The sequence below is a fragment of the Onychomys torridus genome, chromosome 2, assembly GCF_903995425.1.
Source record: "Onychomys torridus chromosome 2, mOncTor1.1, whole genome shotgun sequence".
Taxonomy (NCBI): domain Eukaryota; kingdom Metazoa; phylum Chordata; class Mammalia; order Rodentia; family Cricetidae; genus Onychomys; species Onychomys torridus.
The window spans coordinates 117,586,057-117,599,051 of NC_050444.1; positions in this window are offsets into that span (position 1 = coordinate 117,586,057).

A 12,995-nucleotide genomic window follows, 5' to 3' on the forward strand; every position below is an offset into this window, starting at 1 on the left:
ATAAGTCGGAGATGCCAGGAACATGGCACATCTTAGAGATAAAGCTGCAAGTGGTGAGCAGAACCAGCCCGACAGAAAGGGCCTGTGGGATTCCATCAGCTCAGGTAGTAGCATCACACCATGTACTCTCAATGCTGGACATAGGATTTACTGTTTGCTTTGATGAATCTGAGGCTCATATTTGTCTAAACCTTCCTTTCTACCTCCCCGTCCCTACCGATTCCTCCCTTTTCAAATAAGAATGTTTACTCTGTGCTGCTATATTGGGGATGGTTAGCTTTCTAGTTTACAGGAACTCATGACTAAGAGTTTGTCTCGGAGGAGACTTAGAGCCAGGACTTTTGAGCAATGCTGAAACTATTGAGGCTCTGGGCATTCTTGGCTTGAATGCATCTTCCATTGTAAGATGGGCATGAGCCTTTTGGGGGCCAAGGTCAAAATGTGCAGGGTTGAATGTGAAGGGGCCTCAAAGGCTCATGAAGGTGTGGTGCCCAGCTGCTGGGGCTCCTGTGGGAGATTCTGAAAACTCTAGGAGGTGAAGCCTACCTGGAGGAATTAGGACATTGGGGACATGTCCTTGGTGGCCAATCTTGCCCATGGCCCTCTCAGTCACTTTCTTTCTGCTTACTATGAACCATGAGTTAGGTAGTCTCTGCCACATGCTTTTGCCTCTCTGTGGGCTTAGAATCAGTGGAGACAAGAACTGTGGACTGAAACTGAGTCATGCAAGTAACTCTCCCCTTTAAGTTGTTTCTTTTAGGTCATGGCAATGAGAAAGTTTAACGTGAGAAGCTTAATCTCATGTAACTGCCTATTAGTCTAGCTGATTTGTGCATTGATGATAGGTACCACTTGCTAGCTTGGCTTCAAATGCAACAATTGCCCAAAGACTATAATTCATACCAATCAATGAGGAGACTGCCATCAAGACTCAGCTGATTGATCTAAATGTGTTCTCAAATGCCACACTTGACTATAGATTCATGTAGTCAGGGAATATGCCAGAGTCTGAGTGCTAACTAAAGAGATAAAACTAATGGGCATTGTCTAAGATGGCAGAAAAAAAAAACCAGAAGAATGAATGTGTGTCCACATTTGCCAAATCTTCAGTATCAAAATTTAAAAGATGGTTCCTCTCAGTTCGGTCCTCCAAGAAGAAAGCTATCAACTAAAAATGTGAAGGGCAAGAAATTCATGGAAAGGATTGCACACTGACAAGAAGGCAGGAATAGAAGGGGACATACAGGGCAGTCCCTCAGGAAGGAGAGAGGACCTTGTAGAAAGAGTTCTAAACCACAGCCCAGCAAGGTCAATTGCACGTGCGCTGTTCTGCCGTGTAGAAGAGCTCTCATGCTTTGGGAGGAATGGACTAGCTCTTGTACTCTTACTCCTAAGTCACTGGCTAGGAGCAGCATGGCTATGCATAAACTCTGTGATAGCTGGGCATGTTCAGCCAGCAGGGTCTTGGAATGAGAGATCTGGGTGGCATATTCAATGACCTATGTTATCTTCTCTTGTGTTACACAGATGCATCTCCTCAGGAACCTTTAGAGGACAACTCCTCCGTGGCTCCTGTGAACCTCTCTTCCTGAAAGGACACTTTAAAAAGGGAGGTCTGTTACTGTTTTCACTCCTTTGGGGGACCACCACCCAGTTCCCAGATAAATCACACACAGAGGCTTATTCTTAATTACGAATGCCTGTCCTTAGCTTGGCTTGTTTCTTATCAGCTTTCCTTAACTTTAGTTATCCCATCTACCTTTTGCCTCTGGGCTTTTCCCATTCTCTTACTTCTGTAAATCTTACTCTTACTCTGGGTGGCTGGCCCCTGGAATCATCCTCCTCTCACTCCTTCCTCTTCCTCCTGAAAGACCCCCCAGCACCCCTATAGGAATGCTATGTTTGCAAGGCTTATAAGGGAACAAAAGACAGTTCCAGGAAATAGAATGGCCCCACCGCAGCCCAGATAGCCGATAAGCATTGCCCTGTTGTGCAACCCCCCTAGCTTGTGAGGCACGTAGGGGAACAAAGGAATTCAGCTAGAAGGCAACCAGAGCAGCTGGAATTCTAGATAGGGGTTGAGTCGACACACATATCTGGTTACCAAGGAAACCCACAAACCGCCCTGAGCCTGAATCCACGCCCCATTTGATTTATGCTTATATATTCGCGCCTCACTTGAATTGTCCAATCAGAACCATTCGCGCCTTGTTTAAACTATCCAATCAGAACCCTTTGACTATTCGCGCCTCACTTGAATTGTCCAATCAGAGCTTTGTAACCATTCGCACCTTGTTTAAACTATCCAATCAGAACCCTTTGACTAATGCTTTCCCGCGCTTCTTGCTATAAAAACCCATCCCACCAACCCAGAGGCGCGCTGGTCTTCCGAGAGGCTTGGTTGCCCCAGGTACCTGTGTTTTAATAAACCTCATGCTGTTGCATCTGATCGGTGGTCGCTGCGTGCTCATTGAGCCGGGGGTCTCTCCTGAAGGGAGATCTCTCCGGGGGTCTTTCACTCCTTCCTCTCAGATTTTTCCTTCTATTTATCCTCTCTGCCTGCCAGCCCTGCCTATTTCTCTCTCCTGCCTTGCTATTGGCTGTTCAGCTCTTTATTAGACCATCAGGTGCTTTAGACAAGCACAGTAATACAGCTTCATAGAATTAAACAAATGCAACAGAAACAAAAGTAACACACCTTAAAATAATATTCTACAACAGAGTCAATAGGATAAACAGTATCCTTAGCTGTTCCAGCTGATCTCAGAACTATAGTTGAAAACTATCATCTCCTTCCTCTATGTGGGAGTCTGCCAGGGTCCAGCTCAGACCTACGGAAGAGTTCTTGGGTGGAGGAGAGAGGAATGAGGAAATATTAGGTAGAAAGATAAAAAAGACAATAAGAAAGACAGAGACACAAGATAGTTTTGGGAGGGCCTTGGGTCAATACCCAGCTGCCCAGTCATTTATTCAAAAGGTATTTTTATAATATGCCAAGAGGAGAGGCAAAAGGCCTTTTTCTTGCAAGATCAAAGCACAAAGTACCAACAAGTATAGACCCTTCCAAACACCTGGTAGCCATGCCCCTGGCCAAATCATCCTATTATGCAGTCCTGCTTGGTAAAGCAAGCTCAGATTCTCTGACCCTGAGTAAGGGCTCACTAGATAGCCACTGTGGACCACCACCCCTCTGCTGCTCATTCTCCATTTCTCTCACTCTCCACTATCTCCTCAGCTGACACTGGTGGCCTGCATATACTAGTATGACCCAACCCTTCATTTCTGAGGGAATCAGATTCCTTAGCAACCATACATTCTCAAGACAACACATCTTCTCATGGCTAAAATGGGACCATTATGAACTGAGGTGCCCAGGTGTATCATATTGCATAAATACAACCCTGCTTTTTCCTGCTGTCCTGGATGCATTGCCCTGGCTTAGCAAGCAGCCTTTTCACATGTCAATGAATACAAAGAACCCAAAACATTCAAGCCATAGCCATAAGTCATAATTAAGTGCAACATGATTAAGTGTCCCCAGATCCAATCATGCTACTTTTGGGAATAAGAACTTCACTCTCTCTGAGCTCAGAGTTCTGGGGACAAGAAGCAAAATTGACCTCTAGTAGGTTCTTGGGAGTCATCATGAGTGAAACACAGCTACTCCACCCTTGGCTTCTGTAGCCATGTTTTCTTTCATTTGGAAAATCAGAGCCACATGGAAGAATCTGGTGTCACATATTTGCAATACCCTAAATGATGTCACCCTATCCTTCAGAGTATTGCCTTTGAGGTGGCATTTCAGTTGTCCTTCAGTAAGCCATCACAACCCCTTATTAGGCTGGCTTCCCTGTGGTGGGGAGGGGTCAGTGAATCCCACAGTCAAGATCCTTCTCTTAAATCTCCCTCACTTTAAGTGGGAACTGGGTGCAATGCTATTATGTATGAATGCCATATCCATGAACTGAGCATTCTTTGAAGCCTGGAAGTAGGACATGTATAAAGGAAAAACCCACTCCCAGAATAAATATCTACCCTGGAGGATGACCCGCCAGCCCTTCTAGGAAAGAACTCAATAACAACACATGGCTTTGTGTTCCTTTGAGGAATGTTTTCTCCCTGGTCTTCATGCCAGTTTCAGCACTGATAGGCTGGCAGAGAGGAACCTACCTATGGAGGTATTCATGGTCATAGGATCCACAGGAAGATGCCATCTTTGTCATCATGGCCTTTCCCTTTGGGTGCTCATCGCATCCATTTGGGGATGGGAAATGGGCACAGCTGGCAAACATCAAGGTTTTGTGAATTGGGCTATTTGGATTTCTGTGCCTTCCCAAAGTAGATATTGACTGGTAGGTATTACTATGTAGAACAAAAACAAAAATACTCACACTTCATGCCTACTCCTGTGTATTCAGTCATACTTCTACGACTAACCTCCTCATTTTCAGGGATGCAGAGTTTGGGCTGTGACCTGGCCCCTCAGAGCTCCTGTTCTGCAGTTTATTCTCAGTGCTTGAAGTCTACAGGCTGAAGTTTCATCTGGAGCAGTGCTGAGTGTGGGCGTGGGTTGTTTCCAGAACAAAGATGTCCCCCAGGTCTCCTGCTCCCCTGCTCCTACTACCAGGTACAGGAGGACGATTTATCTTTTACTCTGAAGGTGGCCTGGCCTGGCCCTGGTCACTGAACTTCCACACATTGGACTGGGGTGGCAGGTCCCGGATTCCATGCAGGTTTTACCTCCCACACTCCAGAGCATTTATGGCTTCCCTTGGCCTCCAGCATTCAGACACCCTCACTAGGTCACCTCTCAGTTCAGTGTCGCATCACCGTGTGGTGGATCAGTGGAATGACAGGGATCTTCAAACTGTATTATGACTAAGGGTAAAGACTTACCACAGGGCAGGTGAGACGGCTCAGCAGAGGTGGGCGTGTGCTGCCAAGACCCACAACCAAGTTCAGTCCCCAGAACCCACATGGTGGAGGAAGAGGACCAACTCCCACAAGCTGTCCTCTATTGGGGGTTTATTGAGGCAACTCCACATAGTTAAAAGGGAGGTTTATTTGGGGGTAACTCATAGCAAGTAAAGATTGGTTACAGGATCCGGGAGAGGTGAAGTGCAGTCCCACGGTGTTCTCTGGAGAACTCTGCTCCGTCTACCATCCAGCATCCAGGATTACCAGGAACAGAGAGCTGGCACATCCAGATCTTGGGTCTTAAGGGCTCCCGTCTCGGCCCTGCCTCAGGGGCAGGTTATACCTAGGTGTGACGGTTACCTGAAGCCTCACTGGGGGTAGTACTTCCAGGTCAAAGCTAGAATAGCTACCCACTACAGTCTTCTGACCTCCACACATGCACATGAAAACTAAAAACAAATGTTGAAAAAATGTTTAAAGAGTCAGTGTAGCCCAGAGTTTAAAGCTATAGGTTTTGTTGTCCATTCCAAGGGATGACAAACTTTTCCCATTTTTCTCTCATCCTCTCTCTCCTTCCTCCCTCCCCTCTGGAATAAAAAATAAGTTTTTTTTTTAATTTTTCCCAAACCCATCGCTGTAATATTGCAGGGTGAAAACCGTACAGATGCCTTTTTCCATCATTCTCACGTCTGGCACAATTTTGACGAGAGCTGCTACTTAGTTGAGTTGGCAGAAATACGCAGTCAGTCTCAGGAACCTGTTTGACAGACAGACTGGTGACTTCAGCAGAGACAGGATAGGGACTGCCCTCCAGACAGCCATAAGATCTTCAATGGTCGTGTATTAGTTAGGGTTTTCCAGAGAAACAAAGCATAAGGTGTGTATGTGGCAGTGGGAGAACATTGAAGGTTTTGCCTTTAACTCACATGACTATGGAAGTTCGGTAAGTCCAAAATCTGATGAGGGGAGAGGTAGGCTAGAGGCTAGTTCAAGAGCAAAGGCAGTCTGCTGGTGAGCCAGGAGGAGCAGGCATTTTGGGGAAGTTAGAAGTCTATGGGTAACATCTCTCTGGCTGGGGAAATGGGCTTTTGGCTGATTGGATGAGGCACCCACATTATGCCGGGCAGTTTGCCTTACTAAAAGGTCCCTGCTTAAAATATAAATCATATTTGTGGTGGTATATTGTATATCAAATAAAGCTTGCCTGAAGATCAGAGGACAGAGCTAGCCACTAGATTAAACATAAGAGCCAGGCAGTGGTGGTACACACCTTTAATCTTAGCACTGGGGAGGTAGAGATCCATCCGGATCTTTGTGAGTTCAAAGCCACCCTGGACTACATGAGATTGATTCAGTCTAGGAGAGAAACAGAGCCAGGCAGTGGTGGCACTCACCTTTAATCCCAGTACTTGGGAGTCACACGCCTTTAATCCCAGCACTAGGAAGGAAGTGATATGGTTGGGCAGAGAAAGGTCTATAAGGTGTGAGGAGACAGGAATTAAAGCCCTTTTTCTAGCTGGAACCCTTTTCAGATGGACCCCTTTCGGCTGAGGACTCAGAGGCATTCAGTCAGAGGATTCGTGGAGCTGGCAAGATGAGAAGTGGCTGTGGCTTGTTCCTTTGTCTCTCTGATCTTTCAGTATTTGCCCCAATATCTTGTCTAGCTTTTTATTATAAGACCATTTAGGAATTCATGTTACACATATTTAAGTGCCTTCATAGTGTGAGAGACTGTTGGGAGTCCAGCTCCAATCTGCTCCCTCCTTTTGAAGGGTTCTTTGGTGGTGGAGAGATGAATGAGGAAATATTAGGTAGAAAGAAAGAGACAACAAGGAGAAAGACAGAGACACAGGATAGCTTCAGGAGGACCCTGGATCAATACCCAGTCACCCAGAGGTTTATTCAAAAGGACTTTTTATAATATGTCAAGGGGAGAAGCAAAAGACCTTCCCCTTACAAGATCAAAGCACATCATACAGCCATGTGTAGACCTTTCCAAACACCTGGTAACCATGCCCGTAGTCAAATCATCCCATTATGTAGTCCTGCTGGGTAAAGTAAGCTCAGATTCTCAGACCCTGAGTAAGTTCTCGCTAGGAAGCCTCTGTGAGTTTCCACATCATAGAAAGACCAGAACAATAGTCAACTGAGTATCTGGGCACTGCAGCCCAACCAAGCTGATGCATGAGTGAACCACCACAGTGTCTGACATCATTTCTGGGATGGGATATGATTTTTGAGTCACTGTCTTTATTTAGGAAGTGATAGTTACAGATGTTATTTCTTGGCTTTCACAAGTAGATTCTTCTTACCCAACTAGCTAAGGGTCTAAACAGGTCAAGCCATAAGAGTCGATCCTTTTCCTACTAAGAATAGATTGGACTCTTAGACAGTAAATACTCTATAAATTGGAGTTTAGCCAAACTGCACATCTTATAGGTCGAAATCCCAACCTTAACAGAGGACCAAGAGGGCATCTTAGGTGTTCTGGTGACAATGCCAGCTCAGAAAGTTGTCAAAATGCTCTCACTATGAGTGGTTATTCCTGAACACCCTTTCGGTAGAAGCCTGGGACTTTCGACTGTTGATGCTCACTGTGAATTTGCAGGAGTCTTCTCTTTTGGACGTGGCCATTTGATTAATCATTGCCTCCTGGGTCTGTCTCTTCAGATGCAGACACTGAACAACGGACATACACTTTTATTTGAGGAACCACCTTGGCCCTCCTGCTTCTTTCTGGTTACAGGTGCTAAATGACATGCTCACTCAGTACCTGGCCTTCTATGTCCCCCGTAGTGACACCAGATTCTGTTAACCATCTCTGTATCTTTTGGTCGTCACAGGAATGTGCCCAGCTTTTGGGTGTTAAGCATTAATGCCTGGCCTCTATCATTTTGGGGTTTTGGCATCCCTCTGGTTCTGTGACAGCATCATCCCTGGCCCATCAGGAGAGCCACCACTGTGATGTCCACACGCCTCTCGCCAGCACTTAGAAAATGACCTTGGAGAATGGCCTATCCCCTGCAGTGGAGACAAGCTTCTGGTGGGCTTTCTGACATTGTGTGAGGAATCTGCTAGAGATTTCTTCTTTGCTACCTACCATGATAGCTCCAGAATTTTCCTTCATCCAACATAGGGCCATCACTTTCCCTGGGCACATGGGAGACACAATACAGTTGACTTTACCCCATCCCAAGGGAGAAGGTGGCGGTGTCCTCACAACCATGGTAAATCCTGTAGCCCAAAATGATGCTTCAAGACAAACAGGCTCTCTCTGTCTCCCACTCTGCTTTCTGTTGCTTCATCATTCCCCTTTCTCATCCCTCTGTAGAACATTGTAGAACTCTGACATAAAAATGGCGATGTGACTCAGAGGCAGGGCATTTGTCTAACATGAGTTTGATCCCCAGCCCTGAAAAAATAATAATAATAATAGGAGCTGAGAGATGGTTGAACAGTTAAGAACACTTGCTCCTCTCTAAGAGGACCTGGGGCTGGTGCCCAGCATCCACAGGGCAGTTCAAACACCTGCCTCACATTCAATTCCAAGAGATCCAGTGCTTCTTTATGGCTTCCTCGGGGACCAGTCATGACATATGTGTGGTGTACTCACTCATAATGAATGAATGAATGAATAAATGTCTAAGACAGGCTGAGGACATGGCTCAGTAGGTTAAGCATTGGCCTTGCAACCATGAGGGCCCAAGCTTTGACCCTCAACACCCTTGTGAAAAGCAGGCTATGGTAGCTTGTGTTCCTAATCTCAGCTTTGGAAAGGTGGAGACAGGGGGATTCCTGGGGATTCCTGGCCAGTCAATCTTGTCAAATCAGTGAGAGACCCTGTCTCAAAACACAAGCTAGTGAATATTTGAGGAAGACACCCAACATCAACATTTGGGCTCCACATGCATATGTACAGACTTGTGCTCTCACACATGTGCACAGGCGTATACCACACATGCATACACAGAGAGACCATTGTAAAAAGGCAAGCACTTTGAAATAAGCAAGTTTAATTACTCTTTTTAAAAAATGCTTTACTTTACTTTTTTTTTTTTTACTTATGTGTATGTGTCCATGTCTGTAGGTTCCCACAGAGGATAGAAAAGGGCATTACATCCCACCATGCATATGGCAGCTCATTGGAGTTACTGGAGGTTAAGCTTCCTGATGTGGGTGCTGGGAACCAAACTTGGGCACTGTGAGAGACCAGTAAGAACACTTAACCACTCAGCCACATCTATAACCCCAAAGAAACATTTTGTCACTTTTTTATGTGTATGTGTACATGCTTGTGTGCATTTCTGTGCACTCTGTTTGCAGGAGCCTAAAGAGGCCCGAAGAAGGCGTCAGATGTCCTAGAATAGAGCTACAGATAGTTGTGAGCCACGGTGTAGGTGTTGGGATTCGAATCCCCATCCTCTGCTACAGCAGTCACACTCTCCACATACTTCAGTGTAACAAGACTGTTCTCCTCTACCAGATTGTGTTAAATCATTGGCAACAGTGTGCCAAACCTCATGCCCAGGATCTTTTCTCCACTGGGAAATCAGAAGAAGAGGTTTCACATCTAATTTTACTTCCTGTTTTCATTTTTTCCAGTGTTTTTGGTTTTGCTTTTGTTGTTGATTTTTCCTAACTTTGTCAGTCTTTAGCCTCCTAGTAGGGGACATCAAACCCAAATCAGATGTGTAAAAGAAGTTCTGGAGAGATTATGGGAGAAGGTAAAGATGAAAACTGCAGGAGGGGGCGGCAGACTGTGGACCAGATCAGAAGCTGGGAGAGGGGAGCGGGGAGGGGAGGGGAAGGGAAAGGAAGGAAGGGGAGAGAAGGGGAGGGGAAGGGAGGGGAAGAGAAGGAAGGAGAGAGGAGGGGAGGGGAGCGGGGAGGGGAGGGGAAGGGAAAGGAAGGAGAGAGGAGGGAGGAGAGGGGAGGGGAGGGGCGGGGAGGGGAGGAGAGGGTGCAGGAAGAACTCAGGCTGCAGTGGCACTCTGAGAATGTCTTGGCTGGGCAATTGGCGAAGACTGCCCATTAGCGGAACGTTGTGTCTGGCAGAAATGCCCTCTGCACTGTATTCAGACATTGCTGAGAACAGCGTGGGTGGAGTGGGGAGGGAAAGGTCTGAGTGTGAATGTGCAGGTCTGGAGGCTAGCTGCTGGTTAGTCGTTGCTAGCCAACAACACTTCATGGAGCATGCTCTCTTGGACAGAGATCTGAGTAACACTCCTACAAGCAAATATAAGTACACAGGCAGAAAGAAAAGAAGCCAAGGATGAAAGGCCAAATGCACAACAGAATGGGAGCCAGCTGAGAAGCATGATGGGTAATAAGCAAGGACACTCAAATCGAATGTGTAGATTTCAGTATTCTGATGCACCAGAGAGTTACTACTTAACGATAGTGTATTGAGTACTTCAAAATAGTGTCCTCACCACAAAGTATTTGTATAATTTAATTCTTATGTAATGTTTACAGGTATCGATTCACCACACTATGTCTCATAAATATATATAGTTATTGTATGTGGATAATAAATATAATGCAAAGGCATGTGTACATTTCACCTCAATTTTCAAGTGTATGGGTGTAGATAACTGGTTTAGTGTTACAGTTGGTCTGAGCAAGTCTGAATGAAGAGATATGCCTGTTTATAAGAATGGTCAGAGCCGTCGAGTATAGTGGTACACACCTGTAGTCCCAGCCTGAGGGAGACTGGGCAAGAATTGAAAGGTCAAGACCAGCCCACGGGAGACTCCCCACCCCAAGTCTCTCTCTCTGTGTCTCTCTCTCTCCCTCTGTCTCTCGGTCTCTGTCTCTGTCTCTGTCTCTGTCTCTGTGTGTGTGTGTGTGTGTGTGTGTGTGTGTGTGTGTGTGTGTGTGTCTTTCTCTCTTTCTCATATGCACACACAATACCCACTCTGGGGTGTGTCTCAAGAAAGACAATAGCCAACATGTAGGAGACCACTTCATTTGTTTCTCTGAAGCCATCTTTTTCCCAGTTCATGCTCAGTCTTTTATCTTTTTCTGAGTATTTAAATTTATTTCCCTATTCATTTCCATAGCTGATATGATGTAGGATGCAAGAGAGCAGCAAGTGCTAATGTTGCAGTGAGGTTTCCTGGGGAAGCAATTTCTATTCACCTCAGATACAGAGGGAGGAGGCATGTGGTACCGAATCTAGTTTGGTGAATGGAGCAGTTTAATTGGTATTGTTTATAGAAACATGGGTAGGGGTTACCTACAGGAAGATGGCCAACCTTCAAGCATGACACCTCTTTAGAGCTCCCCTCCCCCAGCAACTGTTAATCAATTATATATCTTGGGAGAGAGGTGGGGTCTCACCAGCCAGTGAGCCCTCTCCCCTTCCTCAAAGGAATTATCACTGAGCCCAGCCTTGTAAGGCTCTCCTATAGGCAATCACAGTCTCTCTGATTGTAAGACACAAGGGTGTCATACCAGGAGGACAGAGCTCTACAACCCGGAAGCTGGTCCAGTTGGTGATCCAAGATAGATGTCAGGAGCAACCAAGGTCAAATCTATAAATTTAGAAACCAAGGAGGAGCTGAGCTGGGAGCAGCAAGGCTCACGGGCTGGAGATCACAGCCTCCTACCTCAACTCCTGGAAATGCAGGCAGGACACTGGCTTGATGCATTATGTGGTCCGATTACTCTTGCCTGGTGTCTTTCATTTTGGCCTGCTCTACCTCAGGAGATGGGTTCACAAAGTGTAGAAGTCCGAGCAAAGAGCCAAACACATTGCGCTTTCTCCCCTTTCTGGCCCTTGACTTATTTGGTGAGGTTCTTGAACTTCCCTTTCAAGCCACACATGTAGCCTCAATGATGTTTGGGTGTAATTGTTCAGCCCACACTTTCTAGACTGTCTCCTGCAAGTACTTATCCCATGTGCCCTGTGTTACCTGAAAGTCAGATGCAGAAGTTGAGCTGCTAGTCTCCACTACCTAAGCCGATGCATCTTTTACCTGTAGTATCCTCTCCTGTCCCGCATTAGATCAGGAATACCATTCTCTCTGCTGCCAATTGAATACGTTACCAAAAGTTTAAAAAATAAGAAGCATTCCTTAGCATTATTAACGTTGATATAGCCCTTGGGCCGAGCCTTCCACGAAGAGTATTTGTGCATATTACCTCAGCAAATCCTCCCAATAGCCTTTAATAACAGACTTCTGTGTGTCTAGAGACAAAGTGCCTGGGATTTAGCACATTTAAATATCACCTCATGTTTCCTGATTGCTCATAGGAAAAAAGGCACCTGGTGCCAAGCTTGACCACCTGAGTCCCATGTCTGAGTCCAACATGGTAGGAGAAAACTGACTTCCACAAACTATACTCTGACCTCCACATGTATTCTGTAGTATCCAAACACAGACACACAGACACACACACACACACACACACCAAAATAAACGCATTTAATAAAAAAATCTCTCATGCTTTTTATTTTAAAAAAGGGTCTTTCTATGTAGCTCAGGCTAGACTAATATTTCTGATGGTCCTGCCTCAGCCTCCCAAATGCTGGGATGACAGGCATGGACTACCACATCTGGCTTTTTCTCATGCTTTAAGTAGCTCTTTCAGTTACACAAAATTGCAGTGAGGTCATTGGACTCTGGACCCTGCTCTCTTGCTTCTATGGAACTTAACTCTGTTGTGTTGGTCTCAGGAAATCCTCACAAATTCAACCCTTCCTGTGGCTACAGCTTTACACTATTATATATCTGAGTCCTAAAAGTAGGTGATTTTACACTGAACCTGGTGGTCACCTGCTGGGTCCTTGACAATGTACCCAGCCTTCCCTGCCTGGCATTCTCATTGGCAAAGAGGAACCTTTCAGCCATATGACAGATCAATCATAGAGTTCAAACACCATAACATTAAAGAGAGAATAAAGGCTCGGCTGACCCACATAAACGGGAGGGGTCCAGGGCTCTCTTGTCATTATACTTCCCTGTAGGAACTCCAGGAAACATTTTCACATTGTCTAACACAGAATGCACTAACTTCCTCCATTGTTTTCCAACAAACTAAACTTACTGGGCCATTTCCCTGCCGAAAATCCT